We start from the raw sequence: 24,195 nt of genomic DNA on the forward strand, positions 1-24,195 counted from the left end.
ACAAATGCATCAACATAGGAAACAAATCGTAAATGGATCTGAGTTGAGATATTTTGATAATATTAAGAGCCTGTAGTTGCCAACATGAACCTGGGTAATCAGCTTAATTTGGTCATATTCACGATTTATTATGATTTTTTGTCAAAACACATCAATTATGTCTTGAAATGAAAACTCATACTTTTCTTTTCTCACTTATCATCACAGGACACAGTGGGTTGTTTTTTTTCAAGCCTCTTTACATTTGTTCCACCACTGATTATTTTTTACTCTCTCGTACTGTATATCTCAAATTAAAAGACAGATGGATGGGGACACAGGTTGGCCCAGTGTTGTCACACAACACCAGTCATCAATGTATTCAATCTAAGTTTTCTTGGAAAAAAAAAAAAAATCAGTATTTTTTTTTTTATGATTATATATTATTATTTTTTTCCTCCCATTTTAAAAAAAAATCTTTTTTCCCTGTGCTTTTTATGTCAAATGCAGGGTAGAGGATGGGGATAAGATGGGAAAATCTGCTCCGAGTGTCCATACATCCACCCATTCACTCACTCTTGCGGCTTGAGTGCTTATTACACATTCCTACTGTCAAAATAAATTTCAGATGAATGCTATCTTGCTCACAAATGTACATTTTGGCCCATTTTGGACACACTTTGCTACTGCACATCCCTAAAAGTCCTCTCAAGTATGAAATGCATTTGTTTTTACAGTATGGCTCTCTAGAGATGATCACTGCCCTCCTTTCCCCTCTCTGGCAGGGGTGGAAGGTTTCCATATGTGAGCCATTGTGGCCTGGTGGATGCATACTGTCAAGCGGTTGTGTCATGCCCAGCATGGAGCCTGGCTGACTAAGATGGAAGGTGGGCCAGTGAGCAATGCCACCTGGCTGGCGGCCATATTAACCCTTGTGTGTCTGTGTGTGTGAGTAGTGGGGAGAGTGGTTGTTACTCTGGCGTTCCTACATACGTTTGCTTTCTAAACACTCCCTCCCTTCCTCCAGCACACACACATTAGACCCCCTGTGGCGCTGTAGAGCGCAGATATTCATCCTGCCAGCATAAGAGGGGGGACAACAAAGGGCCCGGGGAATCTGTAAAGGCTGGAGAATGCAAAGTGGACTGGGAGAAATATAGAGGCCATTTAAAGACACTGTATGGTTTGCATATAAAGTGGTTTCTCTATCCTTTCCAAAGTAAGAGCATGTAAATATGTTTCACAGTGCTGCACGGAGTGACCAAGCAGCACTTCCTTTTATATGTCTTTTGTTATTATGCATTGGGACTGTGGTTGAAAATCATAATTTTGACTGCATCATCTATGTAAGAATAAACAAAAAGAAATGGAGAAAGCAAGAAGACCACTAGATAAGAAGAAGAAATTGTACCAAGATACTGCTGAGCACATTATTTGGCAAGAGAGTTGAGCCCCCCAGCTTCCTTCTTACCTGCTGTGATCAGGATCAGGCGCTTCAGGCTAACTGTGAATGATTAATCACGGACCGTGGTTTTAAATCCACTGATATATCAGGCAATGTTAAAATAGAGACTCGAGCATTACTTTGTGATTTGCAACAGGAGAAAATTCAGAAAAGATAAAATGTTTGGAGTGGATGAGAAAACTGGTCATGCCGAGGTACAAAGCCTTCTCACTCTGTGCTTTTGTAGTATTCCTGCATCCATACTAGATCAACCAGCCGCAATGGCAGTGAACAACCCAACCCACAAGTACATTATATAGTTATAGTTTTAGTTGGGTACAACAATTGGATTTTTATGGAAGGGAATTGACAGTTGAAGATTTCAAAAAATTCGGTTGATTTATCAGATAACACCTACAGTGCACTTGAGAACATGCTCTGACTTTTCTGAGATGTAGGGGGGCTATTAGTGGGATAATGGGGCAAACTACATCTTCCTAGGAGACCAGTTCCCAAAATGACCAGCCGGTAAAGTAGGTCAAAGTTCATGGTCATCCTCGGTGAGAACACTACAGTATTATCTCAGTAAAACTTTGGTAATTTACTGGTGGTTTTGATTTCACAGGCCTGTGGTTGGAGAATTGCAAAGAACTGCAAAAAAAAAAAAATAAGAAGAAATGCAAACCAAAAGACAAGCGTTAATACAGTCACGCTTAAGATGACTTAAGCTAATTTTAGATGCAAGTCATTGTTTGCATTTCACACTGTAGCCCTTTGTCATATACTGAAACGATAGTAATTTAGGGCTGCATTTTTAGTTTTGGTTTTGGTATTCTTTTGTTTTTCTTTGCATTTTTGTAGACAAAATAAATCCCACATAAGCATCTTGGGCAAGCCAAATCTGTACCACATTTAAACCACTTTAAAAGATGCTTATTGTCGGATCAGGAAGGAGTTTTTGCTTGTTTGTTTTCACTTCCTTTACTCTTAGTGTCTTATTCTGTGTTTTACTCTCATTGCTTTCTTGACTTATCTAGCATATTTTCTTGTTTCACTTTGTTGTTTTATTTTATTGTTGTTTGTTAATGAAAGTCCCATTAACAATCATATTTTATATTAAACTTTTATATACACATGCCACAATCACATCATATCAAAAGTGGAAGAGCAGGATAAGATGCCATTGCTACAACTTGTATAATTATCTTAAAATCACTAAAATGAACAACACCAGGTATCACTTGTTTTTTCTAGTTTCAGCCAATTAAAGTGATGACTGATTATTTCAATTGTCATTTCTTTCTCCTGCCAACATCAGCATTTTTTGCCTTGTGTGTCACATGTTTCATTCATAGCTTCAAGTTTAAGACATTGTGGCCTCTAAAACAAAAGCCCATGTCTTGCTGGTAATTATCCCTAGCAGAATGACGTGAATGGTTTCTCCCAGGTGACAGCTTGTATTTACAGGAAATTCAATATGATGTGAACACTGCATCACTGTTGGCAGAAATGTCTATCCACTGTTCATTAGCTGTAGCCTCCATTCCTAATCAATGCATACATGTAGGCTGTGATGGTTTAATAAATAGGGTGAAACCCACTATCAGCTATTTTAGAATAAAACCCATTTTTCAATAATGTTATTATAAATCTGAATTTCCTTTCGCTTGACGGATCATATCCAGAATTTGTTCAAGTTACTCATTACTCGATATGTCCAAATTTATGCTTTACCTTCTTCCTTTTCACACTAGAAAGTAAAAGAAAAAAATAACCTGTGTTAACTATATAAACTGACCTTTCCTTCACACGCTGTACAGGGCAGATCTGTCAAGATGGCATCTAAAAAAATAGACAGAGAGACAGAAATCAGAAAATGATGTTAATGCCACATGGAGGATTTGGAGCAGTGACTCATGAGTGCCTCCCCAACGATGATATCAACCAGCTGTCACCATGGTGCCGACCTTTACTGTGGCCCAGGGTGACCGGCGCTTTAACGTCAACGTAAACTTGACCCCTGACATTTCCACGGCTCAGTGGTACTGTGGGCTCCGTGGGGTAAGTGTGTGTGTGTGTGTGCGAGGGGGGGGTCAGGCTTATGACAAGACCACTGTCGAAATGATTCCTAACAGTATCAGTTTCAATAATGATTATGAAGATAGATATTACATGTACAATTAATGATTTTTATATTGATGATGATACTATAGATGAAAATGACTGTATTTAAGTGGAAATAAATGGAATTCTGACACATGGTGACACTAAATCTTATGAAAATTGTAAGGATGACAGCTGATTAGATGATTAACACTACATCACTCTGGTGGTGTTGATTGTGATGAGTGTAAACAGGATGATTTATTCTGATGATGTGATAATTGTGACAATAAAATCGAGGATGATTTGATTCTTATGATGATGATAATGACGGTGATTTTTATGAGGTGATTATAATGAGGATGGATTTATTGATTTTATTTAGATGAGATAACGATGATTTTAATGATTGTGATGATGATTATCATGAAGGTAATATTTGAATAACAGCTATGATGATAATGATGGTGATAATATTGATGATTGTAGGGACGTGGCTGAAAATGACCAATGATGGTGATGATGATGATTTTGATGATAATGGATGATAATCATGTGATGATGATGACTAAAGAAAGACTTTCTGGCATAGAAAATGGCACTGACACTGAAGAGCTAAAGGCAGAGCAGAGAAGGCAGGGAAAGTGAAGAAATAAAACGACTGTACTAGCAAGGGAAAAGTGAGGGAGCGAAGTCAGAAAGGACACTGAGAAAGAAAGAGAGAAAATGGAAGTGATAGCAAGCCCAGGGACGGAGATAAGAGCTGTATTACATGAAATTAATGGTGGTCTTCTCAAGGAGTACATGAATCACAGTTTTCCCCTACAGTGAGAGAGAGAGAGCAAGACAGAGGCAGACAAAGAAGACCAGAGCTGCCGGCTCAGTAACTACAGCTTCAAAGGTCTCTCCATTTAACGAAACTGCAAAACACCTCTGACAAAGTGACAGAAAAAGAGAAGCAGGAGGGAGACAGAAATGGAGGGTGAGAGAAATCATAGTGATACATAGAAGGAAAGAGTAAGCAGATGAGGAAGGTTTGGTCACACCAGCATTAATAATGATACAATTATTTGCTGTATTTATGTCATTCAAACAGAATTTTTGGGATTACCGGATATGCCTTAGCCTGAGTCTGCATGATGCTTTTTCAATATGGAAATAGTGCTATACCGTGGTATTAGATATGTCATGTTGAAGTTATATTACTGGTGTCTGACTTGTAAATACAATTCACACAGTTCACATCAACATTCATATTATGATTACCACTGCAGAATGACAATTTTTCTCTTAAAGCTCTGATGTATCCAACTTGGCACTGAATGAAGTGCCTATAATAGCTAAAAAAAACCCCACCAATGGTTGTTGTCAGTCAAAGTTCAACACTAAATGTGTTTAAAAGCCAATTTAATAAAAATATTACCAAATTCATAATGCCCATAATTATTAACTCTCTCTTGAGGTGTCCAATGATGAGAACACTCACTAGTTATTATCGTAAAAAACGTTCCCTTCGCTACCTTCCATCCCACATGAATGAATGCAGCTTTAATCTCGAAGTGGGCGGTCAATGCGAAGAGTGCCAAATGGAGGAAGTGTGCTACTGCAATCTCTCACTGAGCTCAGTCCCTATCTTTGTGAAAAGGTAAAACACATTCCTATGGTTTACTACCCTTATTCTTAGATAAATTAATACCTGTTACAGCACTTGCTAGCAGACCCTAATTATTTTGTTTGCATAAAAGTAAAGTACAGCTACCATGAAAACTTACCAGTACAACACTGCAGCTTGGTTCCACCACATCCATGATCCACCAACATTATCTTCTTATGTTATGTTTCAAATATTTTAGCTGTAATCTCTGATGCCTAAAAACATCCGCACTGTTCAACCTTCTCAGGAATTTCTGACCTAGTCATGGACATTCAATTCGACCATGGACTCACTTCATTCTGTCAATTTGGTGACATTTAACCTACAATAGTCCAGGGCTTATGGGCATTTTTACAAATGTGTATCCCTGTACAGATAAACTGAAGGAACATGCTGTTGAGTAGGCTATGTTTCAAGGTTGGGTTTTTTGCTTTTTGCGTTATTACAACTGCCAGTGTGATTCTGATTGACAGTTTCTTACTTCTGTATTAGAACCCCGAAATAATTGTTTCACAATTCTCTAGTGAGTTCTCAGCCAAATCAACAGGGAACACTTCAGTGCACTTTAGGGTTTTGACACAGTGAAGTGACCAGAAGAGGATTACATCACATGCTGTACACATGCATACACACAGACACACACACTCACACTCACACACTTAATGCTTGCTGCTAAAACCATTATATTTATGTATATACAGCGCAGTGGAAGCATACTGTACATTGCTGCACATGCACTTCCAAACTCCATACTTACACTCTAAATCCCCTGACAATGCTGTGCCAGGTCATAAAGACAAAATGTTTTCTCTCCTATATACTTTCCCTTTTTCTCTCGACTCTGTTCAAGTTTGTTCTTCTATGAATAAATCTCTGTAATTTGAAGGTGACAAGAGGGAGATTTATGAAAGTATAAGTGCCTGTTTCTGGTAGAATTTATAGTGCAGAGCAAGGGATATGCAGATGAGAGTGCAAATGCTGTTGCAGGTACAGACAGATGTGTTTTCATGTACAGTATGTGTGTGGTATGACAAAGGGGCCTACAACACTTAATCTTTCATGTACTATTATACATGGCCTAGTAGTGGCCAAGCAGCAGCAGTGTAGATGTTAGAGAAGAGGACTTTTGTGAACTGGTTTGAAACCCCTGTTAGGTCCCAAGACAGTCAGGCAGCAGAAACTAAATAACAAATACTGTTTCCTCAACAACCACCAATGTGAAGACCTCCGGCAAGGAGCTGCTTAGAAAGTGACCAGCTATGATCATAAAGCAAAATAAAACAACAAACTCCTGCTGTAATTTTAAACCAATAGACACTTCAGAATACTGAACACAGTGAGACTTGTTCAAATACATCTTGTAAATGACAACTTAGTCTTTGCATAACCACATTTTCATTCAGTTCCAGAGTTCATTCCAATGCACCGGAGTGGCAGGAAATGATCTGGAAACTTGGAAATTCAGCCCTTGAAATATATGTGTGAATTGCTGTTGATTTTTACACCCACACCATGGTTGTCACTTCTTCAAAAAAGTTTAAAAATTCAAATTAGCCTGTCATCTGTTCAAATTGATTCATAGAATAATCCTAAAGTATGTCATGGCTGCGGTCACACAAGACTTTACACACCATTCAGTGGAACACCGCAAAACAGATTCACTGGCGTTTACTTTAGGCAGATAGTTGCAGTCAAATGGACATTGCATTTTAGGAACGCCCTTAGTGGAGAACAAGGCACAGCTTCGGGCACATACATAACCCAAATTTCCAAATCAAACAAATGATGCTTAAATTTCATATAAAAAGTAGCAGCTCTAACCCACATCCAAGAACAATAATCGAAAAAATGTTAATCCCTCCACTTTTTTCTGCTTATTTGGAATCGGGTCGCAGTGGCAGCAGGTGATACAAAGTTGTTCCAACCTCCCTCTTGCCGGCAATATTTTCCAGTTCCTTCTAGGGGACCCCGAGGCATCCCCAAGACAGGTGAGATATGTGGTCTCTCCAATGTGTTTTGGGTCTATCCTGGGGTCTCCTACTAGTTGGACGTCCCTGGAAAACCTCCAGTGGACAATGGAAGGCACCAAGGAAGCATCCTGATCAGATCAGATGCCTCAATTTGCAACTAGCAGTGGCTCTACTCTGCAGAGCCACTGCTTCCTCTGGATGTCTCAGCTCCTTATCTGTAAGAGGGAGCCCAACCACCTTACAGAGGAAACTCAATTTGGCCACTTATATTTGCGATCTCGTTCTTTCGGTCACTACCCACAGCTCATGACCATAGTTGAGGCTGGGAACATAGATTGAACAAGACACAAGACACCAAGCTACAGCAACTAGCTCCCAACCTGAAGGGAGCAATCCACCAGTTTCCAGTGGAGAACCATGGCCTCTTGACATAGAGATGCTGACTGTCATCCCAACCTCTTCCCACCAAACCATCTTACTGCTGGAGGGGAAAGGCTAATGAAGCCAAAAGAACCATGTTCTCTGCAAAAAGCAGTGAGGTGATTATGCCCCCAAACGAGACACTTTCCTCCCCAAGGCTGCGCATTGCAATAGTTTCCATGAAAATCACAAACAGCATCATTGACACACCAACTGGAAATGTGTTTGACTTGCTGCTGAAAATACAAGCACAACTCTCATTGTGGTTATATAAGGGCTGCATGGCTCGTAGTAATGGCCACTATACCACATACTCCCACACTTCTCCCCACAAGAACCCAGAGGGACACAGTTGTAAGCCTTTTACAAGTCCACAAAACACATGTACACTGGATGCTCAAACTACCATGACCCGTCCTTCTGGATCTGAGGTGCTACAATCCGTTGGAGCCTCCTTTCAAGGACCCCAACAATGTCCAGAGTCTTCAGCATCTCAGGGTGAATCTCATCCAGACCTGGTGTCTTGCCGCTTTGGAGCTTTTTGACTACCTCAGAGACTCCTGCCTAGCCACCATCCTAGCTCCTCTGGTTGGTAACACTCCATAACACATCAAAAACGCCTTCAATTTTGCCAACAAGGTTACAAAAATAAAACTGGACTCAGATGAAGTCATTGTATTCTACGATTTCACTTCACTCTTCACATGCATTCCCATCCGAGAAGCAGTAAAGACTGTAAGAAAACAACTGCTACAGGAAAGCACAATGTCAAGGAGAACCAACCTCACCCCAGACCACATATGTACCCTACATGACTCCTGCCTAACTACCACCTTTTTCCAGCACAATAAGGGTTTCTACAGCCTGAGGTCCATGTGCTCACCATTGTTTCCAATAGTGGCCATTCTCTATATGGAGGAAGTAAAGAGCAGGGCATTGATCTCCTTCGCAGGAACTGCTCCCAGCCACCGGTTAAGGTACATGGACGACACCTGGGTCAAAATCCAAACACAGGAAGTGAAAGCCTACACAGAACACATCAATGTACTGGACAGCAACATCAAGTTTACTCGAGAGGATGTCAGAGGAAATTTTCTGACCATCTTGGACTGTTAGGTACACATTGAAGATGACAAACCCATCAATATTGAAGTATACAGTGAACCCACACACACAGATCAATATTTACTCTTTGATTCTCATCACCCACTGGGACACCAGCCTGGGGTTATCAGAACCTTACATCATCAGGTGAAGAACATGCCCACTAGGACCGAGGGGAAGGAGAAGGAGAAAAAAAATGCATCAGTGAAGCACTTATAATGTGTGGTTACCCAAACTTGGTCTTTGTCAAAACCACAAAAACATACAGAACAGACAGAGTAGAAAATAACAATAAACGGAACAACATTTTCATTCCTTACGTTGCGGGCGTATGAGAAAAACATTCAACAAACACTGCATCCCTGTGCACTTCAAGCCCAGTAACACTCTGAGGCAGAAGCTTGTCCACCCTAAGTATAAAACACCCAGACATAAGCAGAGTAATGTAGTGTGTGCAGTTCAATGCAGCAAAGAATGTACATACCTGTACATTGGGGAACCAAAACAACCACTTCACAAACGCATGGCACAACACAGGAGAGCCAAATTCAGGTCAGGTCTCAGCAGTAAACCAACTACATCTGCAGGACAAGGGACACTCATTTGAGGACAGCAATGTACAAATATTGGCCAGAGAAGTCCCATGGTTTGAAAGATGAGTGAAAGAAGCCATCTACGTCACACTGGAATGACCATCACTAAACAGAGGAGATGGCCTACATCACCCATTAATCAGTCCTGAGATCCCTCCCCAGGTAGCCTAATACCGACTCATGTGACCGTAACGAGTCACATGTAGACCGGGTGGGTCAAAGACTCAAATGTGAATCTCAACAAATCTCAAGGTGTCAACCACCCCACAAGGTTAAATGCTTGCACTCCCCAACAGGCAGTTGGAACTGAAGAAGCCTTTCGGATGAGAGATGAAATGTGTTCAACAACCTCAGGAAAGTACTGTTGCCTTAATATGACACTTAGAAATACCATGACCTGGAACACTGAGAATCAGTCATCCAGAAAACAGACATCATTTTCATACTCATCAAACTATTCAGTGACCCCTTGTGCCCTACGGATGGGGCACTGTCATCCCCGAAAAGACCACTCCCATCAAGATAGAAATGTTTCATCATAGGATAAAGGTGATCACTCTGAACAACTTTGAATTGATTCGCAGTGACCCTTCCCTCTAAGGAGACAAGTCAGCCCAAACCATGCCAGCAAAATGCCACTACAAAATCACACAGCCATCGGATCCCCTCACTGTAGGGGTCAAGAATTCAGACCCGTAACGTTCACTCTGTATACACGACACATGCACTCACCCACTTGTGGAGAATATGGTGAAGGACAATTCATCCAACCATATCACTTTTTTCCACAGCCCTGTAGACCAGTGCCTATGGTTTTTGCACAACTGAACTCTCAAATGTGCATTAATCTTTGTTATAAGGGGTTTATGCACTGCAATCCTACTATAATATGATTCTCTATGTAATTGTTGACGAACTGTTCTTGCTGACACAATCTGATCACGTCCTGCATCAACAATTTTAGTCACCTGAGGAAGAGTTGCTTTGCTGGACCCAGACATGCCATCGCTCCGGAGGGGGCCCTGGTTTCCATGGTCTGGGCAAGGCGACACATTCCCGAAAAAAAATGCCCATCAGGGTTGTGTGACTTGGTTATGGTCTGGACCCTCCCCTGGGACCAATTTGCCTTCTGAGAACCTACTAGGGACTGTTGCCCACAACAACAAAGCTCCTATGATCACCAGGACACACAAACCCCTCCACCACACTATTCTCTGAGGATTCCTCACAGTTTGTCATCAATAAATCATTATCATATTTATTTCAATTACTGTAAAAAAAATATCAGAGAGGGGGTACTGTTCTTCTAGTGCAAAATAGATTAAAGCAGATAGATTTTCTGATAATGAGGAAAAGAACTAATACTAATGTGGTCTCACTGGAATATTGTGCTGTTATTTTTGAGCAAGTAACAATGCAGATCGGGTGAGCGGAAGCTTCAGTCATTTTGATAATGACTCAATTGTTTATGGTAATTTTTCCAAGATAGAGAAACTTGAGGATATACTGTTGTCAAGGTGTTACATGCAGCAACATTACAGTATATTTGCTGTTTTAGTTCTACTGTGTGGGATTTCTGAAATGGCTAACACTTATTGTAGTTTTACTGTTTTCAGCAGCAGCAGACTAGGTAAAAGTTGATGCTGGTTCGTGTGCCGGTAACCAAAAGAAAGAAATGCCAAGAAATGCATGTCCCCAGGTCTTAAGTTTGAAATCCACTCTCTTGGATCACAGCAAAGTCTTAACAGCTTATAGTGTAGTGGGAGTTATCCAGTGTTAACATGTAGAATAGCAGGTAAAACAAACCTATTTACAAGTCAAAGCATTGTTGGATTCAAAAGCCCAGATTAAACTGTTTAACATTAGAAAAATTACTGAGCTAAAGGAAAAAAAGTTTTATTTTCCAAATATGTTACAGCAACACACTGTATTACTAATAAGTGTGTGATACATAAAAACCTAACTTTTCCCCGCAGAGAAAAATGATCTTGAATCCATTGAACTAAAGACTGATTTATGATATATGCCTTATCTTTCCTCGCTATAGTCAAATTTATATCATCGTTTGTTTGACCAGTGACTATACATCAACAAATCTACTCTGAGTATCTCCCCAGAAGGCCTCCAAACAACACATCTCTGTTTTCCAAAGTCTGTTCCGTGTAAAGTGACCAGGCATTTGAGGACTATGGTACCAGGATAATGTTGGGTTTACGGTGGGCGTTCAGAGAAGGACTTGTGACTCTCATTGATCCAAACACATGACTAGTTTAATGCTGTGGCTTATAGTTCATAGCTAATTGAGGTTTAATTGTCACTAATTAGGTTATGAAACTTGACAGGGAGGAATGTTGGAAAGACCCCAAAATAATCTTGGGCAAATAAAAAAAAAAAACACCAGCCACAGTTTAACAGGAAATTGGAAAAATAAACACTGTCCTGCAGCACAAAATGACCATTATATATAAATTGGTGGTGACAGAGTTGTTGACCAGTGCCAGTGACTCAGAAATCTCAGTCTTTTGCTGTGATTTATGGCTTGAAATACTTTCTGCCATTTTGAATAAAAGACTCCCTACCCAGTGCAATTTCAGGAAGCTTCCCTCATTTTTTAAATCTAGCTTTAAAAGTTCTATAATCTATAGTTCTATATGTAGGCCTATATATCTTTGATCATTTTTCAGGTGATTGTTATGGTATTGTTAAAGAGAGAGGGTTGTGTTCCAGAAGTGGGAAAACATCTTTCAAGATCCCACTATAATGCAAATAGCAAAAAATGCAGCCTTGGAACATAACCATTTTTATGTTGTGTTGTTCACTACATATGTTAAGATAAGGATGGTAGGCTTATTATAATTTTTTAAAAGACATATCATTGTTTCTTTACTATTTCTGTTTTTTGCAGCCATTAACAAATACCGTAAGCCAAAGACCATCGTGGGTTAATTGTCAGTGCTTGAAAAAAGATGGTTACTTAATGTTGCAATGAGTTCACACATTTCTGTAATAACAGCAGGACAGAGAGGACCACATGGTGTAGCAGTTTTTAGATAAAAAGGATTATGATTGAGAAGTTGGAAAATTGACTTCTGAAGAGAGCGATTGTGAATTTTACTGTAAATTACGAGGGAGCTGTAGTTTTCTGTATTTTAAAAATTGAATCAATATTTAACTGTAAAAATCGTGAAGGAATCTCTCCTAAAAGCAAGTACTGTAGTGAATGCTGATTTGTCTTAGAATTCGAAAAGTAAAGCTCATCAAACACACTTTGCATTGAATTACACAAGCTAGTGGAAAAGTGGCTAGCCCGGGCATCATTTCATAACTTTGCTTCCCTATTAAAGCCCACAACTTAACTGTTTGGTTCAATCCAAGCCCCTAAGAATGGAGCTGGGCTGTGAATTATTTTTTGGCGTAGTGGCCAAACCAGGCTACTACAACTGAAACTTATGGTTATCAGATATTAGTGGACTAGATTTTCTGAGTATCAAAAACCCCATGAAATGACTCTTTTTCTTATCAAAATTTGATCCATTTGGTCCAATAACATTTGGAAAGTCTAGAAGAGCCATACAATTAAATTATTTTATCCCATTCATTGTGTCTGGAGCAAACAGGAAGTCAGCAACTGTAGAACTCAGACCCATATGCTCTCACCCGGCTCAACTGGAAGACTGTAGTGTGGATGCTTAAGGGGCCCCGAAAAGCGTGAGGAAGCCCGCGGAAACACAGCCAACGTTTTTTCGGCATATGCCCATATGAGCACCTGTCATAAGAGTGATTGGGTTGCCATCTTCGAACTCGGTATCCAGTTCTCCTTAATACATCCATGGTCCGGTCTCACCATTCTCATCAGTGTCTTTTCCAGACACAGCAGGCAGCTGTTTTCAAAGAAAACACTCTAATAAACTCACTGTATACTACCTGCCTAGCAAAAAATGTCAGACAGACAGTTAGCAATTAGCTGGTGAACACAGTGGAGCATTTAGCTGATAAAGACCTAGATATTTCCTTCAGGAGCTGGTGGCGAACCAAAAATGAGCTAAAAGAGAGAATACTGGAAATGCATTTGCCAGGTGTCCAGAAACACAACGACAGATAAATGCTAATGTCCCTTTGTATCTGGCAAGTTTACCGTATCAACTTTAAGGATCATAACATGCCAGTGATGTGTTTACAGCTTGATCCACTACCCCCAACTGGCCAAAAAAAATCAGTTAAGGCATGTTTAAAAAAGAAATTGGAAAATATGTGTAAATGAATAAGCCTAGTAGTATGTTACCTCTGTTGGATCTGTCTGTTACCTTACTTAACTACAAAAAATGCCCAATGTGGTCCTTATCAGCAAAATAAATACAACATTTTGATTAATGTGTTCCTATATAGTATAAAGTTGTTAGCTATGTAGCTTCGTTAGCTAAGAGCTTTTATGGTGATGGCTTTTCTGTCTCTTTGTTGGAAACTGTAGCATTGATCTGCAAGACCATAGCTTAATAGGACAAGACTAGGTGAGAATAAGGCCAGACAAAAGTTGATGCCATAGCCTGTAAATTAAGCAAACCAAATTATTACCACATTGACTTCATTTTTACTGTCATAAAAAAGTTGACATAATGCAGGACTACAACTTCTTTGTTTGACAGACTGGACCTACAAAAAACTAGAACTAATGAGTAAATTGTGAACACAGATGTGTTTTGTGACCGCAGGGCCAGCTGGTGTTGATGTACAGAATACCATTCCATAAGCCAGGCACTATAGTCAATCATCTGACAATCTGCATGATAAAATAATAAAATAAACTCAATAGAGTTTGTGGAGTGTCACACACACACTGTACACAGAGCGGCACTCAGAGACGTCCTGTTAAGGCCTATCTTTAAACATTATAACCATCCCTTTTATTTGAATCATTAAACACACAAACTTCCAATGTCATTTAAAACTGGCTCTAATCACATTCATCTGTTTAAACAGGGGCACATAGAGACAGAGTGAGAGGGGATGAAAGACACGCAGAGTGAAAGAGAGACTGTGGTGAGAGAGCTAATGAGAGAGTTGGCAGTGTTTACTCAAGCTGTGGAAAGTAGGCACAAGCACATAGACACAATGATAGAAGGAGTGGAGAGGATAGCTGGCAGCAAATAGCTGGTACCTACTGTATAAAAAAATACTGTAAATTCTCACATAGTGGCCCTATTTCAACTGCACAGACAGCCAGGTCTTTATTTGAGACAGGTTCATATGGCCACTCTTCCATATTTATTCATATTTTAGTAAGTGCTCTGATCTGCTGCTGTTTAATTTGCTGTTGATGCTGTTTGCTGTAAATGCATTGCTTACTTCATGTTTGCCTTCTGTCTTGATAAATTCAGGATAACATACAGTTCTACAGTGATAAAGAGGAGCTCCACTAATTTCTTATCATGGGGAGCAATATTCATTCTCTGAAAACAGTTGTATAAGGTCATCACTGGCCTCATACAAATGCCTCTAAAAAAAGTTATTCAAAATCTAAGGATATACCCCTGATGACAAAACATGGAGTTCGGACACAGAGTCTGAATGGTGTGGTCATTTACCTGAAAGGGAGTGTCTAATAAGAGGCATTATTGAGTTTTATGGGAAATGTAGGATCCACTTTCACTGGGTTTCGACCCATACTAGGGACTTCATGCCAGGATATCTTGACCTCTGCTGTTTTGATTTTGACCACTGTTAATTATTATTATTTTGAGTACCTCAGGTTTAAGAAAGTGCAACACTAAATGTTGGAATAACTGTTCAGTTCCATCAGTATAACAACACAACCATGCTATGTCATGTCTTTTTTACAGAAGAAAAATGTTTTTATGCACTACTTAATTCCAGTCACTTCTACTTTGTTTTTTGACTGGTATTATGCTACTTTCAAAAAAACTCAGGACTTCCTGAAAAGATCTTTCACCTTAAAAGCCTTACAGTTGCTCAGAAGTTGCAATCTTCCCATTTACTCACAAGCTTTTAATGTGAAATATCTGCAAGAAATGTTGAGTTGAAGTGAAAGTAGCTTAACAGCAAATGAAAGATTGGCATAGTAGAATCAATTAGAACAACATAGTGGTGGTGATTATGACATGACAAGACCATGTTATTGCTTGATGTAATAAATGTTGTGGAAAACAAAAACATAATGCTAAAATGTCCTTTTATTTCCCTATACAAATTTTTACTTTACAGCCGTCTGTTTTTCATCAGTTTACACTCTGAATAATAATATTTATAAGTTAACAGGTGCTGATGTAAATAAAGTACAGTATTTTCCAGTGCACTAATAATGAATTTTTGCGCTGTGTAAGCCTTTAGGACTTACTACTAAATTAAATTTGTTTATGTCTGCAACTTCTCAGTCTATTTGCATTTGTGCATGTGGGCATTGCTTTGCACGTGCACACTGAGTTTGTGCAGGAGTATTTCTGCACAAGAAAATGAGAGAGAGCAGGTTGGGGCATATTGTAATTACTCGCTGCATTAAAATCATTCCATATTATGGATCACAAGGGGAATGGTGACGTTCGAACGGCCACAACCGGTTCCCTCAGTGGTCATTACTCCATGTGACAGCAAACATACAGAACACAGCTCAGACAGAGGGCAGTGTAGGGAAAGGGGAAGGGGAAGGGGAAGGGAAAGGTTTGTATGTCTTGGCCAAAAATTCAATATCTCAAATACAGACGGGTGACAAATTAAAGGGAAAACCAACATGAAGTGTCTTAGTAAGGTGGTGGGCCATCACGAGCTGCCAGCACAGGTTCAGTGCACCTTGGCATAGATTCTTCAAGTCTCTGGAACTCTACTGGAGGGATGGAACATCATACTTCCAAAAGATATTCCCTCATTTGGTGTTTTGATGACGGTAGTGGAGAGCGCTATCTAAAATCCAAAATCTCCCATAGGTGTTCAATTGGGTTGAGATCTGGTGACTGGGAAGGCCATAGCATTACATAATTTTCATACTTATCAAACCATTCGGTGACCCCCCCTGCCATATGGATTGGGGCATTGTCATCCTGGAAGAGACCACTCCCATCAGGATAGAAATGTTTCATTATAGGATGAAGGTGATCACTCAGAACAACTTTGTATTGATTTGCAGTGACCCTTCCCTCTAAGGAGACAAGTCAACCCAAACCATGCCAGCAAAATGCCCCCCACGGCATAACAGAGCCACCGGATCCCCTCACTATAGGGGTCAAGAATTCGGGCCTGTACCATTCTCTCGGTGTACGCAACACATGCACTCGCCAACCTGTGGAGAATATGGTGAAAGATGATTTATCCAACCATATCACTTTTTTCCACAGCCCTGTGCCTATGGTTTTTGCACCACTGAACTCTCAAATGTGCATTCATCTTTAAAATGAGGGGTTTATGCACTGCAAGCCTACGATAATATGACTCTCTATGTAACTGTCAACAGACTCTCGTTGCTGACAGTCTGATCACATCCTGCATTGACATTCTTAGTCACCTGAGAAAGAGTTGCTTTTCTGTTTTTCCTTACATATCGCACTAATTCACAAGCATAACAGTCATCAAATGTGCGCTGTTGACCGCAATATCTGTTGCTATTTACTGATGTCTTTCCCATAGATCTAAATGCAGATGTCACTTTAGTTACTGTTCCTATTGCAACACTGGCCAGTAGAACAGTCTTTGTTTCATCTGAGCCCCAACAATGAACCCTCTTTCAAACTCACTTAGATCTCTTCCTTTTGCCATTTAGATTCAAAATCAGAATCAACTGAGCCTGCTCTGCATTTTTATACCTGCCACAGAGCATGACTGGATGTTAATTGCTTAATTGTACCATGCAGTGCACCTGTGTGGAAGCATCTGCATGCGTTATGTTTCTCCACTCATTTACTCAGGTTTTTTCTCTTTAATTTGTCACCCGTCTGTATATCCATTCGTACTACAAAGGTCTTGCAAAGAAAATGCTCTCCTCAGAGCAAAACAACCATGTAGCATATTCAAATTAATATTATTATTGTAACCCTTACCAAGAAATACTTAACAATAGTTTAATTTACAATAAACACCAAATACTAGTTCCAAATGAAACCTAAACTTCGATTGTACCTGATCCTACTGTAAACTAGCCCCCAGTGGGAGCATTGCCAATATTTGTGTTATTGCCAGGCTTTTGTTTTTTTCATAGTGACACAATTAAAAGACCACAGACAAGATGAATAAAACTCTTTGAATAGCAGCTTTACTGGAGCCAAGGGAAACAGAATATCGGTTAACTAGAGCTGAAAATAGGTTTATTTGTCTGCGTTCCTTCTTTCTTTCTTTCTTACTTTTTTTTCTACCTTTTTCTTTCTTAATTTCTTTCTTTATTTCATCCATCTTTTTAGCTCCCTGTGTTCTTTGTCTAGTACTGGCCATTTAACGAGAGCTTTTTCCTGACCTTCTACTGTGGAGAGTGATGACAAGGACGGAACACGCTGACCTTGACATTCAGCATGCTAAATGGTTTCTTCCACAGTCAGTCAGCAAACACATAGACAGGCAGGGACACATCACCACTGTAGCAGGGAGGAACACCAGGGCTGGACGGTGTGTGTGTGTGTGTGTGTGTGTGTGTGTGTGTGTGTGTGTGTGTGTGTGTGTGTGTGTGTGTGTGTGTGTGTGTGTGGATGGACAGTGACTATAGGAAAAGAAGCCCTATAAAGGAGAGGGATGACTCTTGCAGGGGGTTTTAATACTTCCATGGGAGAAGTTTGAATAGGATCTTTTGGTTTATTGGTATGCAGGTTATGCACAGAGGAATTCCAGTTTCTGTTTTTGCTACTCCCAGATACACTGCATTTGTACTGCATTTGTACTTTCTGCCTTGCATATACTACACGCCACTTTAGTACAGAAAAGTTAGTACCTAAATTTAAAAAAAAAAAAAAATGTTCTCATCAAAGACTGTAATGGTGACCTGGGGCTGCATGAACAATATAACTGATCTCAAGCAAGGTGTATTGATTACAGGATTATTCCAGTTGGACAGCTCCTAGACTGCACTGAGTCATCACAATATTCAGCAAAGATATGAGAAGTCACTGTTTGTGTGTCAACTGCCTTCCTTTCTCCAGCTCCTTCTTGTACTCTCATTGGATACTGCTCATCGCTTGTCTCATGCTAGTCTTTATGGTGCTCCAGCTACAGCTCTATCCAGTTTTTGACTATAATAAAAATCAGACATGTTTGAAAACTGTTGGCGTGTCTGGGACAGCCCATAATGAGGTCAATGGACATCGCAGAAGCACTGAAACAGAATGACCTGTGAAACATTTTTTCTAAGATCTCAAAAATTTGTCCAGGATAAGCAAATTCTGGTAGGAGTTAAGTAAACTGCACTTAATCACAGCACCTACAAACAAATCAAAACCTCCATTCAAAATTCCAATTCCAAATATTACAGTAAAGGGGCCAACATGCCTTCAAAAATTAACCCACAATTTTGCTTCTACTTTGTAGTACTTTGTAGTACTACTAGTTTAAGTGTTGTGAAATAGTGTGCTGGTACAAAAGTAACAACATGTCTTTTGATTCGGGCGATCAAACACGGACAGTCAAACAGTAAACTCAGCATTTTTTAAATTAAGAATATACACAGAAACACAACAACGAGAAAAAGGCAATAATAATAAGAATAATAAGAATAATAATAGTAACAATGATAATAATCGCAAGAAAATACACTGAGGCAAAAAAAAAAAAACCCCACAAAAATAAACAAACAAAAACACAAAAGGAGAAAAAATAAATAAATTAAAACTAAAAAAAATAATGAATCAATTACTAAAATGAAGGGGGGGTAGTGTGACCCGACATGGGCAGTTTACAAACCGTAAGGATGGAGATTGCCCAAGGTGTCTGCGTTTTGGTCTGTGTAGGTATGCACACATGCTCCAGTTCATGTCCACAATGATATGTATGTAATGCATTTTTTCTGTCACTGAACTGACACAATACTGAGAACTGTATTTCTTTAAGAGTTTCATGTAATAACAATAATAACGCATATGAATGTTACTGGTACTGACAATAAAAGTTGCTGTATCTAGCATAATAAGAGACCATAATGATTATAGTTATAATAATAGTCATCATAATCATTATCATCCTCATCATCATCATTGTAGTAATAATAGTAAACATCACAGTGTATCACTCATTGTGAGAGTATTAAAGCAACGTTTGAGTAGAAAAGTGCAAAATAGGCAACGTTGTTGAAGGGCAAATAGAAAAATGACTTGAAAGTGTCCCAGCATGTTGGATTTTCAAAATCAAAAATGTACTCAAAATGCACTAACTGAAAAATGTCCTTTTTTGCCTCTTGCTCCACCACTGTGTAAGTTGCTAGGAAGTAAGTTTTTTTATTATGATGTTTGAGTTACACATTTGAGAGTGTAACATGAAGTAATAGAACAATGGGTATAATCACTCACTCAGTTTACTGTACTTTGTTACTCCAGGTCACATGTAGTAATAAAGATTGTATGTAATTTTCGACTAAATAAAATTACAATAAAAAGCAACGGTGTATATTATGTACATTATTTCCTTTTTTTCTCTTTAATGTGTTTTTCCTTCCTCCTATTTATTTCACTAGCAGCCCGCTAACATCAAATTCATTTTACGTCATCTACATACAGAAAGTGAAATATGTACAAACAGGAGGTTCTCTTTTAACCCATTGCACACGTACTTTTTGCTGTTTGCGAGTACCAGAACTGGTACAGGACTGTCTTTGAAAGTCTTTAGGAATAGGTGCAACAAAAAAGCGACCATGATGAAAAAAGAGATGGAAAAGAAATTACTGACTCACTTAAATTCCCAACATTTTATTACACATACTATTGTCTGCATTTTAATCTGACATGGACCTTGAACATATATGTAAGTTCAAACTTTTCCAGAGTTTTCCTTTTTTCTGCATTGTAATTTAAACATTAATTTATGACAGCTGACTCCTCACCTAACCCTGAATATATTTCAGGACACAGGGATGATCACAGAAGTTGCTTCTTAAACAACAAGGTGTGGCTTTGTTGGTGGTACCTGCTCACTGTCCTTTTCCCTAATGGGAGAAGATGGTGTCAGGTGAAAACAGCGCTAACCTTTCTGCTTGTTTACACTCTGTGCTGACAGGACCTGAGGATGGGCCAGAATGAGGGATTAGAGGAGGCAGAAGATGGAAACAAGGAGGTGACCTCTCCAAAGTTTACCCAGCAACCCCCCCACCTCCCCTCGAGAGTCAGCGCCTGGTCCTTAATGAGGGACCCGGTGGAATTGTTGGGATGTCGCCTCAAAGAGCTCTGGGATGCTGAGACTGGCCAGGCAAGGCAGGGGGGAAGACGAGTGTGTGTATTTGTGTGTGTAGGTGTGTGTCTGGCTTTTGTCTTTGTTACTGGAGCAGCTTTCGGAAAGTAAAGCACCCTGGGAGTGCAACCATAGTCACTGTGTGGTGGATCTTTGTGAAAGTTATCTTTTCTTAGATGTTTGCTGAGGCTTGTTTTGTTTTATCTCAAGGCCTCCTCCCTCACACTTTTTGTTTGCAGAAGCACAGCATTCAATAAAAAATGTTTTAAAATTCATACTTTTGACTCTGTCTCTCTCTCTCGCATTCTCTCATATATATATATATATATACACACACACACATATATCTATCTATGTATATATATATATATATATATATATATATATACAGTGCATTCAGAAACTATTCAAACCCCTTCACTTTTTTGCAGCCTTATGTTAAAATCATTTAAATTCACTTTTTTTGCTATCAAAAATGGACATAATTTGGAAAGGCACACCTGTCTATATAAGGTCTCACAGCTGACGATGCATATCAGAGCAAAAACCAAGCCATGAGGTCAAAGGAACTGCTTACAGATCTCAGAGACAGGATTGTGTCGCGGCACAGATCTGGGGAAGGCAAAAATAAAATGTTGCTTCGTTGAAGGTTCCCAAAAAAAAAAAAGTGGCCTCCATTACTCTTAAATGGAAGGAGTTTGGAACAACCAGGACTCTTCCTTGAGCTGGCCGCTAAACTGAGCAATCGGAAGATATGGTCCTTGGTAAGAGTGGTCACTCTGGCTGAGCTCCAGAGATCCTGCTTGGAGATGGGAGAATCTTCCAGAAGGACAACCATCACTGCAGGCACAAGCACATGAAAGCCCTGCTTGCAGTTGCAACAAAACCTTCCAACAGCACAATGACCTTAAGCGAACAGCCAAGACAAAGCAGCAGTGGCTCAGGGAAAACTCTGTGAATGAGTGGCCCAGCCAGAGCCCTAACTTGAACCCAATCGAGCATCTCTGGAGAGACGTGAAAATGGCTGTCCACCGACAGTCCCCATCCAACCTGACAGAGCCTAAGCGGATCTGCAGAGAAGAATGGCAGAAAATCCCCGAATCCAGGTTCCAAAAGCTTGTCGCGTCATACCCAGGAAGACTCGAGGCTGTAATCGCTGTCAAAGTTGTTTCAACTAAGTACTGACTAAAGGGTTTGAATACTTATGTCAATGTGATATTTCAGTTTTTCCTTTTTAACAATTTTGCTAAATTATTAAATTTACATCTACAGTTTGAGAGATATCTAGGCGTACATATTGGTATATATTGTAAGTGGAGCACGTGAATCTGAATAATAGCCTAAGAATAAGAAAAATGATAAGTAACCACTGCTGCCTGCTGCCTCCTGTCTTTTCTCTTGTGGATTTTAGTAGAAAAATTAACCTGAAGGAGAAAAGGTCCCCCCTGCAAACCCCCTTCCCAGAGGAAACAACGCCCTCGCACATACATCATTCTTTGAATAGTGAATATCCAACGTCCATATGAACTAACAATATTCAAGCACACTTTTTGAGTGGACTGACATTGATCTATTTTTGAAATGTCTGGATATACATTATCTGTGTATTTATTGTAAGGTGTCTATGCAGACGTGATTGAAATTCTGAGTCTCTACACAATTTATGTGGAGTTTGTGATTACAAGATTTGAGTCATCTACTGTATATCTACACATGCTTCTAAAACTCCTTTAGATGAAACAATCTGCAAGGGAAATATCACCAGGTGTTCAGAACCCATGTCTCTCACAGGGCATCATTACCTGATGAGGAGTCATAATTAGACATTGTTTCACTTTGATGGGTCAAAACCAAAAAATAATTAACAAGCAAGAATGATGAACATGTTGCTTGCACTTGTAATCACAGGAAATGTCAAGAACATCAAGATGTTTAGTTTTTAAGTTGATTCCAAACTGATTTGGTCGTGTGCTGCAAGCCCTTTCTTTTTATTTTTGACGTTAAATTAAAAGTTGTAATTCACGGCTTTCAGACAGCAGACATGGGACAAGTCAAGACGCATTTGACCCAGGTTGGACCCATTCATGAGACAGCTGTCGCTCTGCTTCTCACTGTCAGCAGAGACTCCAAGCCTGCAGTGTAGTTTGAAAAATTGCACTGATAAACCTGGGAATTACACTGAATTACATTGAATTTTTCAGATAATGGTTAAGTTTCAGTTTCACCTTATCGGTCTGACAGTGAGATGCAGAGTGACAGCTGTCTCATCTGCACGTCAAATTTAACCGACAGATCATACTAACCATGATGTGTGAGTTTATGTCATAATGTCGACATAAAATGGCGATTAACTGGAAATTAAGATATATATTTGCAGTGGGTGGTAAAATATTTATGTGCTCTTTCCGCATTTTGTCTTTATTCAAGAAAATTGTGTTCTCCTCCTGCAAAACGTCCTCCAAACTGTCATAGGACATTCAATCTGTCTGCTGGTCAATGACCGGAGGAACTGAAAACGCATTCAGTCAAAATGGCCTAAAATAAAGACCACAAAGAGTGAATATCTCCATTTTTCCTTGTGCTCTGTGAGACAATCTTCCACAATAAGCATGTTCACACTCTCAAGGAAAGAAAGAAAGGCCTTCAAATGGTACCTTGGGTTTAAAATGTTCATCTGGTTTGTCTTACAAAGTTTTTGTAGTGACAAGAGCCGAATACCAGCCCTCTTCAAACTTTCTTTGTAAAGTTAGTTAACAATTATGAAAAGAGTGTGTTGGTCTGTGTCTACACGGTGATAGATGGCACAAAATCGAAAATGAATTATAGTGAGCACAGCAGGTAGTGAGAGTTTTGGGGTGGCCAAATGCAAACACCTTCACAGACTGGTTTCTGGCTTAACAGTATATTCAGTGTGTTCTGAATAGTTTTTTTGTTGTTGTTTTTTTTTTTTTTTTAATGAAAAATAAAGGCTTTTTAGAACAGAAAGCTTCATTTGTCCTTCAGATGGTACAGAATGAATTGCCACTGACCTCAGCAGGTTTCTGCACAGGGAAAGGGAAGAGGTAAGTGAGAAAAGTTAACTCTCAGACCTAAAAATATCAAGATTTCCCTTTGAGCACTTTACACTTATTTATGTGAAATACATAACAACGATGATGTCATAAAAGTGTGGCAGTTTAAAACTTGAGATAAGGAATTGGTTCCCTTAGCATGTCAGCAAAGGGTTTAACAATTGCTTTAATGCCAGGGTGTGAGTGTGTGTATCTGTGTGTGAAGAGCCTTGAGCAGTTAATATGACACATGAGGCCTTTATGAGGCTCACTGTATGCCTCTGACGGGCATTTGAAACCGTGAGCCTGGCTGAACTGTACATTCCCTTAATTGCTCCAATCCTTGTAACAGCGTAATTGCAGAGTTCTCCCTTTCTCTCTTTTAACTTTAGCCTGCATGTATCTGTAGGCTCGCTCACTCCCTCGCGCCATTTCATACATCAGTGAGGCAGGCCGACAGACAGAGGAGGAAGAGGGGAGGGAGAAAATTATTGAGAAGAGATGGAGGGGGGTGTGA

At 39.6% G+C, this 24,195-nt stretch overlaps 1 pseudogene; it reads left to right on the plus strand.

Annotated features, from left to right (window-relative positions):
- Positions 1-3,379: 3,379 nt before the first annotated feature.
- On the plus strand, positions 3,380-24,195 carry LOC120796729 (annotated as a pseudogene).

Source organism: Xiphias gladius, chromosome 11, assembly GCF_016859285.1.
Source record: "Xiphias gladius isolate SHS-SW01 ecotype Sanya breed wild chromosome 11, ASM1685928v1, whole genome shotgun sequence".
In the NCBI taxonomy this organism is placed as follows: Eukaryota; Metazoa; Chordata; class Actinopteri; order Istiophoriformes; family Xiphiidae; genus Xiphias; species Xiphias gladius.